The 9,852-nt window shown below is 35.0% G+C and overlaps 1 long non-coding RNA gene across 1 annotated transcript; it reads right to left on the bottom strand.

Moving 5' to 3' along the window:
- Positions 1-632: 632 nt before the first annotated feature.
- Positions 633-8,235, bottom strand: LOC128195532 (uncharacterized). The gene is made up of 3 exons (XR_008247153.1): positions 7,682-8,235; positions 2,975-3,067; positions 633-963 (listed from the first exon to the last, which is right to left on the bottom strand). It is a non-coding gene; the product is annotated as an uncharacterized LOC128195532 (long non-coding RNA).
- Positions 8,236-9,852: the final 1,617 nt, after the last annotated feature.

The following is a 9,852-nucleotide window of genomic DNA, read 5'->3' as shown; positions in this document are numbered from 1 at the left end:
CACCATCAGAAGGATGACGAAAAACTCCTTCAGTTATGTTACCATCATGCCATGTCATGTGTTGTGATGTTTGCATTGAAGTAAACATTATTTGTAATCTTGGAATTATAAGTAGAACATGGACTTTAAGGGAATTGGGTTTTTTTGCTTCCGTTCTGCATGCATTGTATGATATCAAGGTGATCCACAAAACTTGCATTCAACCAACATTGCATCATTTTTGCCACTGTCATTGTCATAGAATAACATACATCCATTAACACAACAATCAATCTTCTTGGCTTCCAATCCAAGCTTTGAAACACATCTTTTGGCGTGATAATAATTCTTTGGCATAGAATTTCTTGGTGGTGTCAGATCTAACATCAATTTTGTAAAGAAGTCCAATGCTTGATTGGGAACATTCCAATTAGAATTACCAGCCATTAGTCTAATGCATACTAACAATTTTGACTCAGATGAACCTTCAAATACAGGTTGATTTGCCTCTGTCAGTATATTGCAAAACCTCTGAGTGGTTTCATTTGGAGACTCTTCATCATGACTATCGTTTGCTTCTTGTTCAACATGTCGACGAAGAGCATTGTCGATCATATCTTGCATATAGGCAAATTGATCTATCTCAGATGTATGTACAATATTATTCAAACCTGATGCAAGCCGCTTTTCAGCTGTAGTGGAGGTGGAAGGAATTTCTTCACCATGAAATATCCAAACCGTGTAATTAGGCATGAACCCTTTTTGGTATAGGTGAACTTTGACGACTTCATCTTTCAAAATCCTTGTACATTCGCACTTGATGCATGGGCATCAAATCCCTCCATCAAGACATTAATATTGATAACGTCAAGTCGTCTCCACAAACTCTTCAACTCCGATGACAAAAGCTTCCTTCAAACCTCTCCTTCTGCTATAACAACGGTCCTACATCCATCCATGGTGGTTGAGAAAATGGGCCATGTTCTGCGACAAGCTAGACAAAGATAAACTTAGCCAAAACAACAACACTCCGTGTGACATAAGTAATCAACCTATTACTACTTAAGTCAAACATGGAAGACAATTTGACCACTACTATCATAGGCATACAATAAGGGCATGCAAAGATAAGTCCTCAGTATTGAAATGCCTTAGACATCCTAAGGCGCTGTGTATTAAATTTGGGGGAAACAACTTATTATTACTGAAGTTCTCTTTTATAGAGTACTTCCACATATTTTGTAGGTTCTAAAAGTCCTTCTCCAATGTCCCTTTCTTAGCCTTAGATTAAGTTCGTACTCCTTTGAATGGAATGCCCTAAATGTGTTTCCATCATTATTCTTTGCATTTCACAACTTTTCTACCATGATTTCAGTACTTTAGACTTGTTAGGATGTTTACATTACTTAAAATTAGTCTACTTTAGGTCAATTGGCAATTTCTAACCTTTTAAGTACAGTTTTTAGAACCTAAATACTCAAACTTTGAGTTTGAGGTAATTCTTTGCTTTTGACAAGTTTCCTAGCTTCATTCCACTAGTTTAGACTTGTTAGGATGTTAACATTACTTGAAATTAGTGTACATTAGGTCTAGTTGCAATTTGTCACTTTTAAAGACACTTTTTAGGTTCTAAATACTCAAACTTTGAGGTTTAGGTAATTGTTTGGTTTTGACAAGTTTCCTAACTTCATTCCACTAGTTTAGACTTGCTAGGATATGAAGATTACACATTCTTAGGCTAATTTAGGTGAATTTCAAATTTCTCACCTATTCTAGTCTATTTATAGGTGTTCAATAGTCAAAATTTTCTTTTCTTGTTATTTTTGAATTGATACTTCACTTTTATCTTTCTTTTATCTTTTAAAAGTTGTGTAGATAGTTAGTTTACTGTTTTGGTTAGTACTTTAATAGACTTTGCATTCTTTGCACTTTTAGTGTATTCTAGGTACTACTTTTAGGTTCTAAGTTGTCATATTTTGAGTTTTAGGTATTTTTTGTAGTGTGAGTTCTTAATTAGCTTGGTTTTACCATTCTAAACTTGTTAGGATAGTTTCTTTCTAGTTTCTTTTCCTATTTTAGTGCAGTTTGCAATTGTAGAACACCTTTTTTGAGGTTTGAGTAGTGATTTTTAGCTACTTCATCTACTTTTTTAGGTTTCAAGTAGGCAAACTTTGAGATTTAGCTACTTCATCTATTTTGACATGTTTCTTAGCCTCATTTAACAACTTTAAACTTGTTAGGATGTGTAGAATACACACTCTTAGGTTACTTTAGGTCAATTCCAATTTTCTCACCTATTTAGTACACTTTTTAGGTTTAAGTAGCCAAATTTTGAGATTTAGCTACTTGATCCAATTTGACATCTTTCTTAGCTTTATTTAAGTACTTTAAACTTGTTAGAATAAGAACATTACACATTCTTAGGTTTCATTAGGTCAATTTCGAAATTGTTAGCTCTCCATGTGACATTTTTTAGGTTTTAAGTAGTGTAATTTTAGGTCCTCAATAGTCAAATCTTGTATTTTTTTGTATTTTCGAATTGTGTCCTCTTTTTTATCTTTCTTTTATGTTTTAAAACTTGTGTAGATATTTTTTTTACTCTTTTGGTTAGTACTTTAATACACTATGCATTATGACCACTTTTAGCTTATTTTAGTAACTAGTTTTAGGTTCTAGGGTGTCATATTTTGAGTTATAGGTTGTTTTTGTAGTGTGAGTTTCTAATTAGCTAGGTTTTACCATTCTAAACTTGTTAGGACAATTTCTTTGTAGTTTCTTAGGCTAGTTTAGTGCAATTTTACAAATTTTCACCATTCTAATGCATTCTAGTGCATTCTAGTTTAGTGCAGTTTGCAAATGTTGACCAATCAACATAACTTAACATTCAAACTCAACATTCACAACATTTTAGAACAAGATAAAATTCATGAAACAATAATTAAAATAATAGGACATAGCACATATAATCATGCAATTTCAGTTTAGGTCACCATACATTTGCCTTTGCTTTCCTTTCCTGCTCACGTCTTCTTTGTAGACTCTCTTCCTCCCCTTCTGGCCACAATTATAACTCCTTTAAAAACTCACCCTAACACATCAAATAGAAGTGTATTTAGGTTTAGTCATTAGATTTCGTTCCATTAATTTAATAAGCATAACAACATTTTAAGCATTAGCTAATAGTATCCAGAAAGGAATAACAAGTACAAACTGTCAAACTTAGTTAGAAGAATAGTACGTCCAAGATTTCAGTACTTAATGGCGACTCATAATTCACAACGAACTACACTTAAATCTACTTGTTAAAGTTTGGAGCTTCTTCCTAGATCTCACATGTACTAATAAGCTACCTTAGTAGGTACATGTTTCTGCCTTTGGATGCCTCAAACAAATGTCACAAACCTCCAAAAAATAAGTCAAACATCACCAAACAGATTTATCATACTGCACCAGAATTCAGCAAACCAATTTCTTTGAATTTTGACAACTTAGAAGCCAAGAATGAGGAATTCAAATGGAACAAGGATGAAATAACAACAAGCACTCAAAAGGACACTACAAAAAAGTAGGGCATTACCGAAGGCCATAAGCCCTCGGAAATTGCCAAAAGCCGTCGATAATGGATGTTTACCGAAGGCCTATCGACGGCCAAAAATCCTTCGGTAAATCGCTTGTCGCTAACCATTACCGAGGGCTTCTGCCCTTCGGTAATTACCGAGGGCTTCTGCGATAATTACCGAGGGCCAAAAGCCTTCGGTAATTACCGAATAGCTGAAAAAAAAAAGTATAATGGAGGGTACTCAGTCAAGGGTCTGGTAATCGTTTACACCAACCCTGTAAACGATTACCCGAGAGAAAATTGGAATTTGTACAAAAAGTCCAACACAGGTACTCAGTCAGGTGAACAGGGGTCACCATTGAAAAAAAAAAGTGACTTTTAGGCACTTTTGCACTTGTCTTAGGCTGTTCCTTGTGTTTCAGTGGTGGGAGAGGGAGGTTAGTGATGTGATTATGTCCCAATGATGGAGGAAAGTGATGTTTTGGCACCCCATGATGGAGGAAAGAAACAATGTTTATGAGATGAGCAACTTGAGTGAGTTAACATGCTGTCAACTTTGACCTTTGCTGGGTATTTTACTGATAACTTTTCCCACCGACCTCCAAATGATGTGATTCTTTTTTTATTAGAAACTAGACTCAAACATCTTTCCAATGACTACTATTTTGTAATTTTTGGACATTTGAGTTGGTACAGTTTATTGTTTCAAGTTAGCGTTTCATATATTTTTGCCAACTCTGACCTTTGCTTGTTCTTTTGCTCATAACTTTCTCCACCGAACTCCAAATGAGTTGATTCTTGTTTTGTTGGAATCTATACTCAAAGACCTTTCAAATTATGCCTTAGAAATCAAATTTATACCTTCTTTGACACTGTAATCGATTACAAGGACACTGTAAACGATTACCCGAGAGAAAATTGGATTTTGTACAGAAAGTCCAACACAGGTACTCAGTCAGGTGAACAGGGGTCACCATTGTTAAAAGAAGTGAGTTTTAAGCACTTTTGATCTTGTCTTAGGCTGGTCCTGGTGTTTTAGTGGAGGAAAGTGATGTTTTGGCACCCCATGATGGAGGAAAGAAACAATGTTTATGAGATGAGCAACTTGGGTGAGATAGCATGTTGTCAACTTTGACCTTTGCTGGCTAGGTAATTCTTTGCTTTTGACAAGTTTCCTAGCTTCATTCCACTAGTTTAGACATGTTAGGATGTTCACATACCTTAGAATGAGTCTACATTAGGTGAAATGACAATTTGTCACCTTATAAGTACACTTTTTAGGTACTAAATACTCAAACTTTGAGTTTTAGGTGAAGAGAAGCCACTTGCAGCGTGAATGAAGTGAAGATAATTCCACCAGCAGCTGCAGCTACCTACATGGTCTAGTTTGCAGCAGTCTAGCCACGTAGAGAAGCTTCACTCACGGCCTTTGAAGGAGGGGAAACATGTCCAGCAGCTGTAGCTACCATCACATCCAGTTGGGAAGAAGAAGGAAGCTCACGGTTTCTTTGAGAAGCATGGCAGCAGCTCACGTTCAAAAGAAAGGCTTCTATGGAGTGGAAGAGCTAAGAGAGAAAAGGAGATGAGTTCAGGGCTGAATGGAGTTGGACGTGTGAAAGAAGAGGAATAGGGAAGGAAAGTCCAGCCACCACTCATGGTTGGCAAAGCTCCAGCTGCAACTCATTACTTTCAAAGTGAAGAATTTTGCAAGTTGGACAACACAAGGGCCACCACTTAAAATCTGGTGCAGTGCAGATTTTTGATGTGACTGGTTTAATGTGTGGTATGGTGTTGTGACGTTTTGGTGAGGCTTCCAAGGTCCAAAATTCTTGCTCCAAGGGGGTAGCATACTAGGTAATGGAAGGGTTGCTGAATTGGACAAAGAAGTAGCTCTAAAAGTAGCAATTTGGCTTGATTTTCAGTAGCATTTCACTAACTTGGAACCACTTTTTTAGGTCCAAACAACTTAAACTTTGAGTTTTACCTAATTCTTTGCTTTTGACTAATTTCCTAGGTTCATTTCACTACTTTAGACTTGTTAGGATGTTGACATTACTTAAAATGAGTCTATATTAGGTGAATTGACAATTTCTCACCTTATAAGTACACTTTTTATAATCTAAATACTCAAACTTTGAGTTTTAGGTTATTCTTTGTTTTTCACCACTTCAACAACTTTGTTTGGTGAATTTAAACTTGTTAAAACTCAAATTTAACTCAAAACCAAACTGCTACTTAAAATCACCTTTCTACTTCCTAAAATTGACTCAAAATTGATGGTTTTGGAAGTGATTTTGTGCCTAAGCCATTCTGACACTTTGCTAATCATTTTAACAGTTTTAAATCATCAAAATACACTTGTTTGAATTCTAATTAGGCATAAAACAGAACTGCAACTCAGATTCACTTGCAAGTTCCAAAAATGGCTCAAATATGATGGTTTGACATACTAAATTGCATACAGGTCATTCTAACTTCATATCAATGCTTCTAACAGCTTTAATACATCAATTTGGACTTGTTTAAACTTCCAAACATCACAGAATCATAGCAGAACGAAAAAGGACCTGTAATAACTCAATTTTTGAAAATGTTGATCAACCACAACACTAAATTTGAGGTTTAGGGAATTCTTTGCTTTTGACCACTTTCCTAGCATTATTTCACTACTTTACAGTTGTTAGGATGTGTATAATAGACACGCTTAGGTTACTTTAGATTAATTCCCAATTTCTCACCTATTTAGTACACTTTTTTAGGTTTTAAGTAGTCCAATTTTGCTTTTGTTGTTATTTTTTAATTGAGACTTCATTTTTATCTTTCTTTTATCTTTTCAAAGTTGTGTAGATAGTTAGTTTACTGTTTTGAGTAGTACTTTAATACATTTTGCATTGTTATCACTTTTAGTGTATTCTAGGTACTACTTTTAGATTCTAGGTTGTAATAATTTGAGTTTTAGGTACTTTTTGTAGTGAGTTCTTAATTAGCTAGGTTTTACCATTATAAACTTGTTAGGATAGTTTCTTTCTAGTTTCTTTTCCTAGTTTAGTGCAGTTTGCAATTGCAGTACACCTTTTTTGAGGTTTAAGTAGTGATTTTTAGAAATTGTCTTAGGAATCACTTCTACACTCTTATCTTTGTCATTTTTAGTCCATTACAACTTGTGTAGGTAGTTTTAGGTATCTTTTACAGATTTAACATCTTCATGCTTAACACATTTACCCTATTCTACTGTATTTTAGGTGCCCAATGGTCAAATTTTGATTGTATTTGTATTTTTGAATTGTCACCTCAATTCTAACTTTGTTTTATGTTTTAAACTTGTCTACATAGTTAGTTTACTGTTTTAATTAGTACTTTAATACACTTTGCATTCTTAGGACTTTTAATGTATTCTAGGAGGGACAATTAGGTTCTAGGTTGTCATAAGCAACTCATAAGCAATCAACAACCTCAACTTGCCCAAACACAGAAACCTATACTTGTTAGGTCATTCATTATCAATTTAAAGTCATTTAAAATATGTTAGAATGGGTACAGGGGCAGTACTTTAAACACAGAAACCTATACTTGTTGTTTTCAAGCTTAGTTTAGTGTATTTACACTTTCTACAGTCAATAATGTAGTTACTGCGTTATCATGTTCCTTTACAGCCTAACCACATTCAATTTAACTTATTCCAGTCCATACAATCATTCCTATTTAACATGTTCATTACTTAACCTATTGAGGACATATTTTTCTTATACTCTTGATTTACCAATTTCGTCTATGCTTACAGCAATACAAAAACAAATCCCAAAACTTATTCCAAGCTGGAATCAAAATCAAGAGGAATCAAAACTAACAGGACTTTAGTACCAGAACAATTTCTAGTACACAAAATGCCATATAGGAATTCAAAAGAAAACATGGAACGTACTAACCTGCCCAGTCTCAACCCAAAACCCAAGTATAAGCCAAACAATTGAAATTATCACATGATACATATAAGGTACTAAAGCAGAAATATCCACAGTGCAAACAACTTACGCATATTGGTAAGAACAGGGAAACACCCAATTACATGGACACATTGCACAGAAGTAGGGAAGAACAAGGCAATCAATTTATTCATGTACCGTTCTAAAAAAGAGAACTTACCTCGCACTCCAGAACACCCAATTCAATGGAAGCCAAGCAACACCGGGAGCTCTCAACCGAACAGCCAACCTTGGGCTTCACTGCAAGGACCTCCTCACGCTAATGACCACGAATCACCACCCTACCCGTCGCACAACCCTTACACGCACAACCAAGAACCACCACCCCACCCGCAACACCCACAACGGCACGAAGAACCCTAGGCACACAATGCCACCGAACAGAAGAGATAGGTAGAGGGATAGGAAGAGAATGAACGATAGCAAGCCAAAAGGAAGGCAAAGGGAGTACAACCAAATTTTCAGTAGTTCTCATCAGAGGGGAGGGAGGGTTCTGTTTGATGAAATTGGGGACGAGCTGCACGAATAACTCCAATTACTGAGTTTAATTGGTGGACGCTCTTACCGAAGGCCACAGAGCCCTCGCTAAGGTCTTCTTGACCTTCGGTAACGTTATTTCATTAAGGCCGTCGGTGATTCACTTTTTGACCCTCGGTAAATCACATTTACCGACGGCCGCAAAGCCTTCGGAAATACACCCTCGGTAATTCAGGCTTTTCTTGTAGTGGGAACTTAATAAAGGCTCTAGAACATATTAAGAAAGCAAGAAAAATCCAAATCACAGCTCAAAATTCATTCCAGATGCAAACTGTTTGATAATTTTAAAGGTGTTTGATGAAATGCCCCAAAGAATTTCAGATTTTGAGCTTTTGATTTTCAGGGCCTCTAATATGGATTTGAAGGTTCTATATGTTTTCTATCGCTTGATTATACTTCTTTTGATCATTTAATTTCAGTTTCAAACATTGAACCAACTTTTACCAATCCATAATTGAATTTGGGCAAAGAAAATAATCAAACCGTAACTGGAAAATAAACTCTGCACTAGAGAAAGTCCCTAGTTTGGTGGTTTGATACTAAAAAATGTATGGAAGTGATTTAAACACACAACTAAATGTTCAAGCAACTTTGTTTGATGATTTTAATTGTGTTTAAACTCTAAAATAAGTTATAAACAACCTGCAACTCAAAATCACTACTCCACTTCCATTTTAACTTGAAAAGTGATGGTTTAGAAAGAAAATCTTCATATAAGCCAAACTATGACCAAATGAACAGTACTAGCAACTTTCAAACACCAATTTAAACTTGTTCAAGCTTTACAATAGCATAGAAAAAGCATAAATCGAAAATCAACCCTTGCTATTGCCAATTATGCAGTAAAATACACCATCATACCACCAAAATCAAGTTTCAAAGAAATAAAGGCTGGAATAGCAAACAAATTGACTAAAGAAAGTGCAAATACTTGTGCACCTATAGAGAGGAACAAAGTAAGTGAGGGACATCAACAAAACTAATTCAGAGTTTAGACAATGTACTTACTAGCTTCTAATCTTATCAAAATCATTCAACAGCCTCATTCAGAACACAATCTCATTCACAATTTACATTCAGTTTCAGATTTGATGTCCTATCAGATTAGCCAAGTTCCTGCACCTTTAAAAGGTTGAACAAGTTCAAAATGATGTTTAAAACTTGCTATCCCTTTTCATATGGTCATATATGAGCCTATATGCATAATTTCTTCTTAAACTATCACATTTTTAGTCAAAATTGGAAGTGAAGTAGTCAATATGTACTGCAACATGTTTTTGACTCATTTTAGAGTTTAGACACATCTAAAATCACAACACAAAGTTGTTCCAAACTACAGTTTTGAACTTAAGTTACTTCCATACAATTTTGATTACCAAACCACTCATTTCAGGTCACTTTTCTAGTGCAAAGTTGAAAGTTCAAATCTGTTTTTGAAAATTATGCATTCTAATTGATCTGGATTGTAGCAAAAGCTACGTTCTATGATTTAAATGGAAAACAAAGTGAATAAGAAGCTATATCAATTATTAAAAAGCAATTAGAACCTGTACAATCCAGATTAAAGGCCTTCAAAACCAAAAATCAAAATCTGAAGTTCTTTGAGGCATTTTCACAAACAGTTTTGAAATTTTATCAAACAGTTTCAAATTTGAACTTAATTCAACTTGCTTTGGTTTTTCTTGCTTTAGTAATCAGTTCTAGATCCACTCCTAAGTTCCTTTTTATGTGTCAACCTGTTTTATAGGCTTGATTAATTGATTTGTCATATTTTTGGAATTCTGGTTTAGTCCA

The sequence above is a fragment of the Vigna angularis genome, chromosome 1 (genome assembly GCF_016808095.1).
Source record: "Vigna angularis cultivar LongXiaoDou No.4 chromosome 1, ASM1680809v1, whole genome shotgun sequence".
In the NCBI taxonomy this organism is placed as follows: Eukaryota; Viridiplantae; Streptophyta; class Magnoliopsida; order Fabales; family Fabaceae; genus Vigna; species Vigna angularis.
Note: the sequence above shows the minus strand (reverse complement) of the source record. Positions and strands in the feature narration are given on the sequence as shown.